The following is a 16,014-nucleotide window of genomic DNA, read 5'->3' as shown; positions in this document are numbered from 1 at the left end:
TCAGCCTAGATGAAACCACAAAGGGGCACCAACTGTCGGCACAACCGAACGTTTATTTATTAAATAAATTTAATAGAATTTTATTAGAATTTTTTTGGTCCCTTTCTTGAGGGCAGGTAGGGTAAGAATCCTTCTCCTCTTCTAGACTGTTTCCTCCTCCCGTTGCTTCCAGAGGCAGAATAGGAGCATAATCCAGGCAAGGCTGAAAGAGGAAAAAAGGACAGATAGGTTGCAGACCGATCCAAAGGCAGCACATGCAGTTACGCCTTTAGTAAGGGACGTCTCTTCATCTCCAGAGCAAACACTAGCTGAGGTGTTCATCCATCGGTGGCATGCCTGTTCTTCAGGACGCCAGCCCTTTGGAGAGGCTGCTGCATGCTGTGAGTGGTCGGGGAGGGAAAAACAGAAAAAGTTGGAAGAAACCGATATACAAGGAGGTGACAATTCACTAAGAAACATGACGAATGAATGGAAAGGCAGGATTCACTGAAGAGAGAAGAGACACACTGTGTGTCCAAGAAAGGCAGCCAAGCAACATGACCCGACTCAGGGAACACGGAAACAGCATATGTCTCTCCACTGCATACAACCGAGGCGAGTGTCAAAAGCAGAGAGCGGAAACAGCACCAGAAAACAGAGGCACAAGCACAATGGTGAAGGACAAGAGGAGGAGAAAATGACCCACACAGACAAGACAGAGGAATACAACATGTGCCATACCAGTATGCCAGACGCCACATGAAAAGGCACAGATTACTAACATGGGGCATCGACAGGATTGTACAGGGGAAATACTCGTGGGCTGGCTGACCTCCACTAGCCACAGCTGGTCCTTCAGGCCCTCATCCTTCAAGACTCCTCCTCCATCTTTAACCAGGGCAGCCTTGCCCGCTCCACTTCTTCCTCCTGGTACCCAGACATCAGGGTCAGCCACTCAGACCTCCAAAGTAGATACAGAACACTACCAAAACAGACATCTCATGAGGGTCTGAAAAATATCCAACATTAATGAAATGAATCTAAGAAAGGCAAAGGGAAAGATTTGTCTGAAAAAAAAAAATTAAATCTAACTGTAGCAGCAAACATTAGACCCATAAAAATCACCTTCCCCGTGCAAACATATAGGAGATGAGTACTGGAGTGGGAAGGAGGGCCCTCTAGTGGTGGGAGTCTTATTCCCAGTATTGTTTCCAAAGGTGCAGGCAGGGTTAGGGATTGCAGCAGAGGTGCTGACTCTGGCTACCACCTTCCCCTTTGAGTTGCACATGAACAGGCGATGCCTGTATTAACTTTTTGAAACTTACATTTTTCTTCTTTTTCAATAATAGGATCAACAACAACAAACAATGAATGATACCAAGTATACACTAGATAGAGTTCCTTCCCACCCCCACCCCCAACCCAGTGGTACAGGGCTTCAAAATGTATATTCATCCTGGCACTGAAAAATCCTAACATTATAGAGTTTAATCATTTCTTCGATGAGAAAAAAAAAATACATAATCAATAACCACATCTAATACCTGTATTTGTTTGGTACCATATCCAGTGCCACCACTAGGGTAGTACATTTAAAGGGCCCAGGTCTGTTTGTACCTCCTAGGCACAACTGAGAGGTATCCTGTGCTCTTTGCTTATTCCAAATTGTAGGCTATAGGGCAAGGTTTGGCAAGAGTCACTCTTTGCCTTTAGATGTATCCATTTGTTTTGTATATGGCAAATGAGTACTGATACGAATCCCTGTTCAAAGCAGTAACCGTGGGGAAAACCAGGACATCCTAGCTTAAAAGGGCATTGTGCTAGCGAATATGTACAATTAGGGGTGTTGTAAAAAGCAGTAGGGCACTTTTAGCAGCAGGATGGATGAATGCAGAGGACAGCTATGAGTGAAAGATGCAGAATAAAGATTGTACAGATGGGAGCAAGTGTTTGGGTTTTTGGGGGTTTTTTAATTATTATTTTCCATTTAGACACATGCTAGCCTCGTATGCAAAAAGTTCATTATGCCCTATAGTTTGCTAACACATTGGCGGTTTGTTTTCTGACTGTAATTTGCATTCTCTTTCTGTGGGTGTCAGTACCGGAATTTCCACCATTGATTTCTATGGACCTGGGGTGAATTAAGTGTTTTAGAGAGCAGGGAGAAGAGGCAGTGTAGAGATAAGAAATGTGGGCCGGCGTATTTGGTATCTGGTTCTTGTATTACGCTGATGGCATGACCCAAGCATGCTTGGTGCAGGTCCTACCCACCCCTCCTCCCTTTTCTATAGGGGAATGACATCACCAGAGAGACTGTATCCCTTATTAAATATGCAGTGAGGCTTATACACAGTGAAAAGAGGCAGCTAAATCATTCTGCAGTTTAGAGCAAAGCAGGATTGAAATGCTTCGTTGTATGCACATTTTCACCCTATTTGGCTTCCCACACATTCTTACTTCAGCTTTGAATAGCTAATATTTTTATTTGTTGGCCTGCCCGAATAATTATTCACCTCAACCTCCTTTTATCTCCAATGGGGTGAATCCCCCACCCCCCACACACACACACACATTTTTTTTTTTTTACATAGTTTCAGCTTGACTTAAGTCTCTTTTAAATTTTGTATTCCTTTTTACATTTTTAAAGAAACTTTAATTTCCATTGCCAAAAATACTGCGTTGAAAGTATGTCAATCCACTAATAGTTGCAGCATGCAGAGAGTTTTAACACCCCAAAGGCCCTTTGATTCTGGCCTGTACTCTAAGATGAAGTACAGAGAGCTGCAGTGTTTTACTGCTAAGGCAGCTTTAGAACCAATTTAGGGCACGTGTTAACATTTTTATGGCTGTCTCAGTGGGCTTTATGCTTAATTCAACTTTCAGAGTCCTTCAGACAGATTGCAGTAACATGCTGTTAAAAAGTCACCAAAACAAAGTTGAAACTTTTTAAGTGTTCAGTTAAAAATAAAAATAAAAAGTTACAAAACTGAAAGCACACACATCAGGCTGATGAGCCTTTTTTTTTCCTTTGAATTTTTGTAGGTTGTTAGTTGATCCAAAGTGAAGTAATTGTTCTAATTAGGGTGCTAATCAGAATGCTCTTACTTGGGGACTTGACTTGTTTTAGGGGAGTGAGGACCAGGGTTGGGAAAGGCTTTTAACAGTGCTTTGAGCATCAGTGTTAACAATGAACTCACCCCTTGCTCTCTGACGGCCCATGGAAGAAAACAAAACTAAAATACCCAACTGGCTTGTTCTTTGTACTTCCTTAGAATGCATCTGTAACTTTAAAGTTTAAAACAGCAGCAAAACTGGCTGTAGGTTTAGTGCAATTATAATTGCTATAATCATTGTACATACATCTCTTGCTCTCTCTCTATATATATATATGGCAGCATCCATATCAGCTTTGTAATCATTAATTTTTTGGCAAATTGAATGTGCTGTATTGATAATATGTATCTATGTAATAATTGTACTGTATGTCTTACAGCTAATTCACATTTTGAACAATGTATTTTATTTACTTTTTTAAAAGAGGAGAATGTAAAATGTTGTCAGTTTGTTTCTGACTAAGGATATATTTTCTTTTTTCTTTTTTTTTTTTCTAATAAGATGATAAAAAGTCCCCCCTTCCTTTTTCACAGATAGCACTAGCAGCAGTGGTTTGTGTTCCTGGGCTGGCAGTGAACCATAAAAAAGCCCCAGGGGTACCTGCATCTGAGGTTAATGCAAATTTTGTTAAAATGTCCTGTTACAGTGGAAACAGGAACCAGCACTGTAGATTGACTTTTGCCATGGAATCTGGGGATTCAAGTGTGAACATTTTTATATTGTGTTCTCATATGGCAAAGCGCAACAAGTGATGGTCTTACCTCTCTGATGCCTTTTGTGTGTGTGTGTGTGCGTTTGTGTGTGTGTGTGTGTGAAAAAGATGGCTTTGGTAGCTTCTGTGATTCTAACTAAACAAAATATCTTGTGAAATAATAAATATTTATTTTATTTGTTATGCGTATAAATCGCAGCTACCCCAAAATAGGACATAGCATAGTGAACTCTACTACATCTGGGAAATCCAAATAATTTGAAGGCTTAAGGGCCATCCTAGCTTCCTTGTCACCCACGTTATAGTTACAGTGAGGGGAGGGACTAATTTTGAGTAGCATGGTGTAGCAGTACAGTGTGCTATGAACCATGGCCATTAAGCTTTCTGAGCCTTGTTTTAGATGCTGAAAACCTACCTAAAACAGACAGCCACTCCCTTCCCATTTATTTATTTGTTTATCGAAATCCTTTTTTTCCCTGTTACCCCTTAGGCATAGTCCATAGTTTAAGCAGGGAGTAAATTGATTACTCAAGCTACAGTTTTAGAAATAGACTGGGCACAAAAAAAAAAACAAAAAGCCAAGCTACAATAAGGGCTTAGATGTTTTATAGCGGTGTATTGAATTTTAAACAAGTTGACTGCAATTTACTCCTGACATCACAGTTATAGCGTGATGGCTCCAAATTTGTCTAAAATCGTCTGCCACAGAAAAACATCGGTCTGCTTAGGTAAACCTTGAATCTGTGACCAATAATCCGGTCTTGGGGAGGTATTTAAAAAAAAAAAAAAAAAACCAGTCTTGCATATACCAAGGCAAGCTTTAGTTTGATGTAAAAATCTAGCAGGAATCACCCTGCAGTATATACAGTACAGTTTAACAAAGCATTTTCCTCTTTTTTTTTTTTTTTTATGACCCAGTAGTTTCCTTCTGCTGTTTCTGGGCTTCCAGTCAATCAGAACCAGACGTGGGATCTGACTCCATGAGCCTTCGTTTGCAAATATGTATAGATTCTCACCCCCCACACTCACTTTTATAGTCTAATCCTTGCCGTGACAGTCCTGCACCAGGGACTGCTTCCTGAATTCTGCAATGGTGGGCCTTGAATCTGCCTGCTAGGAGTATCATCATTGTGTGATAAATATGACTCCTTCCCTCCACCCCCAGGGTCTGTGAGCACTGTCTCTACAGTATCTTCAGCTCCAGCCAGTCCAGGAAACAGAAGACCTGAACAGGGAATCAAATTCAAGTCTCCAGTGCCAGACTTTACACAGGAGGTTTCTGCGTCATAGTGCATTGTGTACAGTGTAAGACTGCTGGGGTTTTTTTTGCTATGCTTTACAGAGCCGAAGTCAAGAAGTTTGTGCCTGTAACCTAAAAGTGAGGATAACTCCCCCGCTGTCCCCCCAACAAAACCATTTTTAACTTTTGCCAAAAATGCACTTTTTTTGTTGAATGTCATAAAAAGAGGACCTGTCTATAATAGGTGTTCACTAGCACAAGAAAGCTGTAAAGTGTGAATGAAAAAAATCCTTAAACTTGCCTTTATTAGTAGTGTCCTGATGCATTGTAAGGGCAGTAAATGCTCATACAGTCCAGACTTTTTTGATTGTGAATATGTATGAATTGTAGTTTTTGTTGTCATTCTGTCTCATGTGAGCTATTTTTTAGTTTGTGTTTTTTTCTACCTTGGAAGTGGAGAAAAACATTTTTTTTTTGTGCTGGATAGCAGACAGAAATGACAGCCCAGGTCACAAAAACTTTATATGGGAGGTAGGATAGACTGTAGGTCAAGATATTGCTGGGTTACTAGCTGTGGGCTATAAAATGGAAACACCCCTTAGATTGTTTAGCCAACTCTTTCATGCTTCCTTTGTCGCAGAAGAATAGAATAAAACAATGAAAAGTTTAGCTTGCACAAAACATGGGGTGCCCAAATATTTTCATATCTGCTGCTGGGCTTGAAACTTTGAAATGCACAGCATTGATAGTCAAACACACAGTCTGCAAATTAGTAACTATGTAATAAATGTCATGCACAGTACATTAATATGGCCTACCAAAGATCTGCTTTTAGCCTATATACATTGTTGGTAATTTTCTGGGAGTTCATGTTGGCAAAGCTGAATTAGAAAAAGGGAACTGCTGATAGGATGGTCTGACACCTGCTTTGTCATGAGGCAATCCATCTGACATGTTTTGCCCTTATTTTGTCAAGCACAGTGTCTTGGTGTTGGGCACTGCTCATGTATAGAACTTCATTAAGACAATATATGCAGTGTTGCAGAAGTTTTATATTATTGTTCCTGCAAGTTTCTTCATGTCTGATTCCAATTTGCATAAGAGAGGAAATATAGATAATCTTTTTTTGCAAGCCATACCCTTCCCAACAACAATTCCAAATACAGTAAGGGGGTCCTTATCAGTGAACATGTTGGTTAAAAGGGAATTATTTTTATTTCACATGAACTTTGGCTTCAAAATCATTTATTCCATAAAATATTAAAACATTTTTGGGGGGCACCCTCTAAAATCCAGCAGGTTTTTCTGAGTGTAAAGGGAATATTGCGTTCTGAAAGGATGCTGTGAGACAAATGTTGCTGGATTTCTCACATTCCATGATGGAGGAAGCCCTTATCGGAACTGTGTTTTTAGGGGCCTGGGCAGATACACTTTTAACTTACAGTATTAAAGAAATCATACTTGCTGTTATTAAAATATCATTCAAATGCATGTATTGTCTGTTGTTTGGGGTTGGGACATAGTTTTATGAAAAAACTAATGTTGTAGAGTACTGCCCCAAATGATCTTGCTGGTTAAAAATATAGTTGTTTTTTTTGGCCATAAATTAGCAATTGCAGTTTCTTCATTCCTTGAGTTCTGTATTTCTCTGGTGCACTCTGTCTTATTTTTCTCCTAGGATTTTGTTCTTTTTCCTCATCTATTCACATGATGGACATGACAGTAACTAGGAGCAGTTTAGTTTGCATTTAACATTCTCCGTTATGCACTTGAAAAGTATTTAAATGGATTCCAAGATAGCTCAAAGACAATTCACGTTGAAGTTGTTGAAAACTGATTTGAAACTGGTTTCTGGACATTAAGCGTCCTGTATTGCGTGTTGTGTATATTTCTTGACTGTTCTTATCAACCACATAAACATGACTGTAAATCTCAAGCATTTTATTACCGCAGACTTTTTTGGTCTTTGGAGGAATGAGCAGACTCTACCATAATTTTTACAGTGCAGTTTTTGATTACCAATGACTCTTCTAACTCCTAGATGGCTCCTCAGTTGACCTGTGAAGGATCACCGGAAATTGGTTTATCTACATATTTGTTGGTTTACATGGGTGACATTAAGAACAATTGTGTATAGATGACGATGCTGTGGAGTTGTTAGTACAAATCTATGCTAAAGTGAGAGCGCGTTTTCAATAAACTATTACGGCATTTGAACCAAGTTCTTGAACACTTACTTTTTCCAATACACTGTTTTCAGCATCTAGCAGCCTCAGTGTTCCATTGCTTATGCTAAGCATTTGTTGTACATCCATATGTGTAAAACATGAATTTGATGATGAAGGGCTTTTTTAAAATTGCTGTTAGATGTAAATGGAAGGAGAAAAAGCTGTTTACAGGAGTGAGGTTATGTACACTTAATAAATGCAACAATACTTAAAAAAAAATAAATAAATAAAACCTGATGAGTGAAAACCAAAACCAAAAGACTAATTCACTCACTATTTTGCTGATTAACGGTTCCAAGATATTAGTGATGAATAATCATTAAGTGTATTTACGTACATCAGATCCAAGAACCAAGATATTTTGCATATTTTGGTTATTCTGAAAATGAGATCTGCTTGCAGCCCTCTGGGATTGGAGTTGGAAACCCCTGAATTGAACCTATGTGCCACCTCAATTTAAGCAGCAGCAGTGGCATTTTACTAACTGAGTGTCACTGTGACCTGGAACATTTCACTCCATGGTATGCAGGGTTGATTTTTTAATCTAGTGGCTCTTTCCAGCTATTTAGATTTACCGGAGGTAGGACTAGGAATTCTGCTCACAGGCTGCCTGAAGGCCATTAATAATGGCATATAGTTGATAGAGGAGGGAATACAGAATATAACACCAACCATTGGTGGACTGAAAGAATATCAACAGCATGCATGGAATGGAAATTTCATGTAAATGACGCAAGCTTGCATTAAGATTGCTTTTCAATTATTCAACTATAAAAACTTCATCAGTCTGGGTCTACTTTTTTGCTATAAAGATCAGTTGTACATTTTCTCTAACCTACTGTGCATTTTTCCAGTTACTCCTTTACTGTTGTGAAATTAGTTTTGAAACTAATAGTGACTCTGTGCTGCCAAACCATAGTTGCCAGAAAAAGGTAACCCACTGTAAAACTGAACTGTTTAAACAAGCATAGTTTTCCCGCTTATACATAAAAACAAATTAGTTCAATATAAAAAACATATGAATGGCAAATGAGTAGATATATGTAAATATATATTTTTAGAAACAAAAGTATGATAGTTTAAAATGATAACTTTAGATATTAATGCAAACGTAGGTCTAGAGCCATCAAGCCATGATGTTTTTCCTGCAAGGGGGTGTCACAGTGATAGTAGAGTCTGTCCCCCCCCCCCCAAAAAAAAAGATTGCAGGTCTGTGACACATTCTTTTGTCTCACGGCCAAACATTATGGGACAAAAGAACACAGTAAGTGGCCTTTTAGGTGCGAGGGTGGCCCGAACCTCAAAGGACCACCCATCAACTTCAAGGTCTGCTATCTAAAAAAATTTTAAAAATGCAATGGCAAAAGAAAAGGTTGAGCAGGAGTCAGGGCTGCCCCTGGTTCAAGCCACCATTCGAGGCAACTGCTACTCTTCCTTAAAAAAAAAAAAAAAAAAAGTGTATATTTCCTAGCGTGTAGCAGATGGACTCAGGACCAATGGGTATAGTGTACACCTGATAGCAGTTGGAAACGGATCAGATTTCAATCTGACGTCAGCCCTAGTACATATACCCCTGCAGGAAGTGCAGCTCTTCAATATTTTCCATCTCCATAGCAGTTCGACTCTATGCACGCTACCACAGTGTTAGAGTAATTTAGCAAAGAAAACCAAAACAAGAAGAAATCTTACCTCTACAGACGAGCCCCACTCTCCTGCGGTGACACCTATTGGGTCCCTCTTTTAGTTGAGAATTCCCATGGTGATTTCCGCGATCCCTTGGAGGTAAGCCTCAGTCCGGCGGGGACCTAGTCCCCGACATCGGGTGAGGCTGAGAGGCAGCGGGTACAACCTCTAGGGTAGCGGTGAAGGTATTTTTCCCTCTCCCCCCGCAGCCGGAGACTGCCCGAAATGAGACTGGGAAGTGACGAGACAAGGTAAGGTAGAAATCTATTTCAAAGTCTCTGGCCTCCGAAGCCCGAGGAGTCGCACAGGTCGCCAACCAGGACCAGTGCCACCGGGTTGATCTGCCCTGGCAGGGCTAGACCCCGCTCAGATCCGAGGGTCCTCCCACGTTGAGTCCCTCCAAGGTGGTCACCATTTTGTCCGCATGGTCGCCTTCACCATTTTGATCTGTTCGCCGCCCCGATCCATGCGCACAGAGGAGAGCCGTGCGTGCCCAAGTACCATGCACACAAGCGACGCGCATAGCCACGCGCTTACTGTGCCGGGTGCATATCTTCGATCTGTGCGCACAACAGCACGCACATCTTCCTGAGCGCATATCAATCCTACGAGCACAACTTCGATGCACCGGAGCGCATAACTAAATCACCCGGGCCCTGTATTTTACGCGTACAAGCCATGGCACCACTGGAAAAGAAGCTCAAGGCTCAGGGCCTTTGCCCAGCATGCCACATTAGAGCTGCACAGCATGAGGCCATGGCCCTGTGTATACAGTGCGAGGAGGCCCTGGGGGATCCAGCCCATGGTCCTCCCCAGCCGGTACCGGGTTCCAGCTTCTCAAACAGTACGCTGGACCTAGCGTCTCCCATGGGACTCTCCCTCAAATGGGGCTCCCCAGGGACACAGCGCCTCTTAATTTAGACCCAGCATCTATCTCCTGGGTGGAATTCTTCAAAGGCCTGCATACCTTCGTCCACATGCAACCGGGGCCTCCGATAATACGGCCACAACCTCCGCCAGAGGACCTCAACATCCCGGGACCCTCTATGCCCAGGGAAGTGATTCCACCACCCAGAAGCCCCACCTTCGGGGACAAGGACAACTCACATGAGGAATCAGAACCCCTGGAGGAAGGGGAACTCCCTCCGGGGACAGAGCTCCACTGAATCATGAGGCGCTTCTTCACCAAGGACGAGCTCCCAGACCTGGTCACACACAGCTTGAAAGAGCTCACTAGCCCGGGCACAAGTGCCTCGGGGGAACCTAAGACGAATCCCCTACTAGAGGGACTCCGTCATACCTCCCATCATTTCCCACTATTACAAGCCGTCCAGCAGCTAATTGACCTGGAATGGGATGCCCCAGAGACTAAGTTCAAAGGGGGGCGTGCCCTGGCAGCCATGTACCCTCTGGACCCAGCTGCCAAAGATCTCCTGGCATGTCCGAAAGTGGATGCCATGGTCTGCGTGGTCTCGAAGTGCACTACTATCGCAGTTGAGGGAAGAGCAGCACTCAAGGATGCTCAAGACGGACGTCTGGAATCCATCCTCAAACAATCTTTTGACGTTTCCACTATGTCTCTACAGATTGCGGCCTGCTGTGCCATGATGACATGCGTCTGCTCATCACAGACCAGGAACAACACTCCTGGGGAAGCCCTGGAACCAGCAGTATCATTCCTCACAGATGCCGCTTCTGATCTGGTGCACACCGCAGCTAGAGGAGTGTCATCAGCCGTGGCAGCCAGAAGACAACTCTGGCTCCGAAGCTGGTCGGCCGACGCATCTTCCAAGACGAGACTCACAAGGATGCCCTTCAAGGGAACCCTCCTGTTTGGAAGCGAATTAGAGAAACTAGCCAACAAATGGGGCGAATCCCCACTGCCGCGGCTACCGGAGGACAGGAATAAGAGAAACCAGCGACCCTTCCCCCGAATTTCCAGGGGCAGAGGATCACAGCGCTTCAACCCATTCAAAAGCACACATCAAGCAGCTCACCCCGCAGGCAGGAGCCAGTCCTTTCGAAACAAGCACAACAAAAGGGGAGCCAGCTCGGGCTCATGTCCCAGCCACACCCCACAATGAAATTCAGCTGACCTGTCCAAAGGAAGAAGCCATAGGGGGCAGACTTGCCCTATTCTACCAAAGATGAGTCAAGATAACTTCGGACAAGTGGGTCCTAGCCATCATTCGAGAGGGATATTACCTGGATTTCCACCACCTCCATCCGGACAAGTTTGTGGAATCCCCTGCCATGACCCTTCCAAGAGGATGGGTCATGACAGGGCTGACCAGATTGCTAGCCTTAGAGGTTATAACACCGGTGCCCGCACAACAAATAAATACGTGACATTATTCCATCCATTTTAACGTTCCCAAGTAAGAAGGAACGTTCCGGCCCATCCTGGACCTCAAGTCGGTCAACCACCACCTGAAGATTCCTCGCTTCCGCATGGAAACCCTACGCTCGGTAATAAGGGCGATACAACCAGGAGAGTTCCTTACATCCTTGGATCTGTCAGAAGACTACCTACAAATTCCGATCCATCAAGATCATCAGCGTTTTCTATGCTTCACGATCCTGGACCATCACTACCAGTTCCGGGCACTACCATTCGGGTTAGCCACAGCACCCCAAACGTTTACCAAGATCATGGTGGTAGTGGCAGCAATACTGAGGAAGGAAGGAATCCTCGTACACCCTTATCTAGATGATTGGCTGATCAGGGTGAAATCCCCAGAGGAAAGTCACCAGGTGACCAACAGAGTCAAAACTCTACTGGAGAGCCTCAGATGGATGGTCAACACAAACAAGAGCTGTTTGCAGCCCGCCCAATCTCTAGAATACTTGGGAGTCCGGTTCAACACCAAACAAGACAAGGTCATCCTGACATCGACAAGGAGATCAAAACTGATGACCCAGTTGCGAAACCTGTTGAGCAAGCTTCGTCCCACGGCATGGGACTACCTCCAAGTCCTCAGCCTCATGGCATCCACACTGGAAGTAGTGCCATGGGCAAGAGATTACATGAGACCCCTTCAGCGCTTACTGCTATCACGATGGAATTCACTGTCCCAGAACTACACCGTACGTCTTCAGCTCCCGGACAAAGTTCGGACCCAACTACGATGGTGGCTTCAAGAAGGCCATCTGAGGCAGGGAGTGAGACTATCCTCACCAACCTGGATCCTGCTCTCCACGGACGCCAGCCTACGAGGATGGGGAGCACACTGCCAGGAGCTAACCACCTAGGGGCAATGGAACAAAGAAGAGTCGGGATGGAACATCAATCGCCTAGAAGCCCGGGCAGTCAGACTAGCCTGCCTACGGTTCAGTCACAGACTCCGAGACTAATCATTCTGAGTAATGTCGGACAACGCCACAACAGTGGCCTACATCAACCGTCAGGGAGGAACCAGAAGCCAACAGGTGTCTCTGGAAATAGACCCCCTAATGTCATGGGCGGAAGCGAACCTTCAAGAGATCTCTGCTGTCCACATCGTGGGGAAAGACAACATTGCTGCAGATTACCTCAGCAGAGAAAGTCTAGACCCAGGAGAATGGAGACTGTCGACCACAGCATTCCAATTGATAGTAAACCGTTGGGGAACACCAACCATGGACCTCCTGGCAAACTGGTCCAACACCCAAGTGCCCATCGATTCCCTGGTACAGACCTGGCTACAGGAAACTCTATTGTACGCCTTCTCACCGTGGCCCCTATTGGGCGCAATCATCCACAAAATAGAACACCACAGGGGACTAGTACTTCTAGTGACCCCGGACTGGCCAAGAAGACCGTGGTACGCAGACATGCAAAGGCTGCTGACAGGGAGCCCCCTCCCGCTACCGCCACACAGAGACCTGCTCCAACAAGGGCTGATCCTCCACGAGGATCCAGCTCAATTCTCTCTTATGGCCTGGCCATTGAGAGGACTCACCTGAGGAAGAGCGGATACTCGGGGGAAGTAATTGACACCCTGCTCCGAGCACGCAAGTTCTCCACATCCCTAACATACATAAGGATTTGGAGAGTATTCGAAGCCTGGTGGGAGGACCGCGACATCGTTCCACACTCAGTCAAAATTCCTGCGATTTTGGAATTCCTGCAGAACGGCCTACAGAAGGGATTGTCTCTCAACTCCATCAAGGTACAGGTGGCCGCATTGTCATGCTACGGAACCAAGAGTGAGAGCGGCAGCCTAGCCTCTCACCCGGATGTCTCCCGCTTTCTGAAAGGAGTCAAGCAGATCCGACCACCCCTAAAGTGGCCGGTGCCTCTTTGGAACCTCAACCTGGTCCTAGATTTCTTAGCAGGAGCCTCCTTCAGACCTCTTCACAGCCTGTCTCTCTGACTATTAACATTGAAGACAGAATTCCTGGTGGCAGACTGTTCGGCCCATTGTATCTCCGAGCTACAAGCACTGTCCTGCCGGGAGCCATTCCTCAGACTCACCCCGGGAACCATCCAGTTATGCACAGTCCTGTCCTTCCTCCCCAAAGTGGTTTCTCACTTCCATCTCAACCAAACCATCTCGGTACCATCACCAGATGAGCATAAGAATTTGGAAGAGTCTCGCAGTCTACGCCACCTCAACATCGGCAAACTTCTAGTCCAATACCTGGAAAGGTCGGAATCCGTACAAAAGATGGACCATCTATTCGTCCTTCACAGCGGGAAGAAGCAAGGGGAAGCGGCCTCGCGAGCAACTGTAGCCCGCTGGATCAAAGAAGTCATCAAGGCAGCTTACGTAGAAGCAGGCAAGCCACCACCTTTACAAGTCAAGGCCCATTCCACTAGAGCCCAGGCAGTGTCCTGGGCAGAAACCAAGATGCTGTCACCCGCCGAGATCTGTCGGACGGCGACATGGTCCTCCATCCACACCTTCTCCAGGTTTTACTGCCTGGATGTTCAGGCTCAAGAGGACACAGCATTTGCAAGGGCAGTACTAAGTGGGTTATGGGCAGCCTCCCACCCAGTTCGGGAGTAGCTTTTATACATCCCATTGGATGGATGTATAAATGGAAATGGAGAAATTACTTACCTGATAATTTCATTTTCCTTAGTGTAGACAGATGGACTCAGCATCCCACCCACGGCTGCAGATATTCATGGAATTCTCGAATGACGTCCCCGAGAGCGAGTGATTCACGGGTTAGCCATGAATTCTTCCAACTAGGACACCCATCCTACCGAGTGTCAATGTTTCCCAGTTGAGGCCACTGGCGGTCCCCAGCTATAACCAATTCAGCCAGTTCAAATTAATCAAGTTATCCAAGTTAATCAAGTTATTCAAATTATTCAGTCATGCATATATCCACAATTGCTTTTCGAGGAGAAGAATGAAGGGCTGCACTTCCTGCAGGGGTATATGTACTAGGGGCTGACGTCAGTTTGAAATCTGATTCGTCTCCAACTGCTATCAGGAGTACACTTTACCCATTGGTCCTGAATCTATCTGTCTATACTAAGGAAAATGAAATGATCAGGTAAGTAATTTCTCCAATTCATGCATAGTGACAACCCCCACCCCCCCCCCCCCCCACCACCACCACCACCCGTTCAGAGTTTTAAGTAAACGTAAATAGAGGTTGAGGTCCTCATTGCAATAGATATCTCCACTCTTTGAGGTATAGTGTACCCCACAGCATCCTTCCCCCCCCCCCCCCCCAAAGGTGCAAAGTCCAAGAAAATGGGGCAAGGTCAGTTTGTTGCCATTTTAAAAAATGTCATCTACTGGGTGGGGTGCTATGGGGCACCCTGGCCCCAATGCTGGAACGGATTTTTCATTTTAAGGTTCGGATGATGCGGGAGGATGATTGGGGATATGGGGGAGATCCTGAACCCTATTTTTGGACTTCAAACCTTTGGGGGGAGGGGAAGGAGGATACCAGGGAGTACGCTATATCCCAACGAATAGAGATGCCTACTAGGGTAGGGGTAGGGATCCCAGAATCCTCAATTACTTTTATTTTAATCTTTGAAGAGGGTAGGGGAGCTGTTGTGAATTTTACACTTTTCATTTTTCATGGAGGAGTTGGAACTGCCTCAGGCCTGACCTCCACTCGACCTTTTCTTTTGCTTTTTTTTTTTTTTTAGGGTCCCTGGGCTCCTGCGTCACATTTACCACTTTTTAAAAAGGTGGTGTTATCACGACTGACCTCTTTCTCGGTTGGCCATGAAAAAATATTAATCTTAACTTGCCTATTAATGACCTTCTTTGCATGCCTTTATATTATTCATGCATGTAGACCATATGCAAAGCTCATTATAATAGGGGAGACAACCTGGGTAAGGCCATGCATAATATCACCATGATAGTGCTCCTTTGCGCTATATGCTGTTTATTGCACATTAGAGCACTATCGCGTCTTGATGCATCACCCAGCTGATTGTCTTTCTTGTATATGAAGGATAGTCTTGGGCAGTCTCTTCTTATACATTAAGGTTACATGAGGTAGATTAGGTTGTAGTATACAAATATGCACAACGGAGGACTGAAAAACTCTAAAGCTTAATGTTGCCTTGTTTTGTGGTTGCATTTATTTATTTTACAAATAACTAAGTAGGGAAAGCTTTAGAGAAAAGATAAGATTTTAATATCTTTCTAAAATGTAATAGATCACATTCCATTTTAGTGGTTCTGGGAGACCATTCCAAAGGGTGTGACCTACGAAGCTGGAAATACGAGAATGTGATGCAGCTAAGCGAATGGATTTATGTATAGGAGTCGTCAATCTTCGATCTGTCAAGCGCAAATTGCAAGGAAGGCAGTAGAAAACTGGTTGTAGAAAACCACTTTAATGGCTTTAAGAGAAATATTTTAAATTTTAAGTATTTTAAATTGGATCCGCTTCTCTTTTGGGAGCCAGTAGAGTGTGGCTAAAACTGGGCAGATATGTGCATGCAACAATGGCAGAGACCATCGGCCTGATGAATTTTGGATACATTGTAGCACATGAATTGTGGGGTTTTTTTGCAGGCGCAGATAGAATTACAGTAATCTAGTGAGTTCATGATCAATGTTTGAGTTTCTAGCTTAAAATCTGGAGTCTTA

This window comes from Rhinatrema bivittatum, chromosome 1 (genome assembly GCF_901001135.1).
Source record: "Rhinatrema bivittatum chromosome 1, aRhiBiv1.1, whole genome shotgun sequence".
NCBI lineage: Eukaryota > Metazoa > Chordata > Amphibia > Gymnophiona > Rhinatrematidae > Rhinatrema > Rhinatrema bivittatum.
This window is presented reverse-complemented; position numbering follows the sequence as displayed.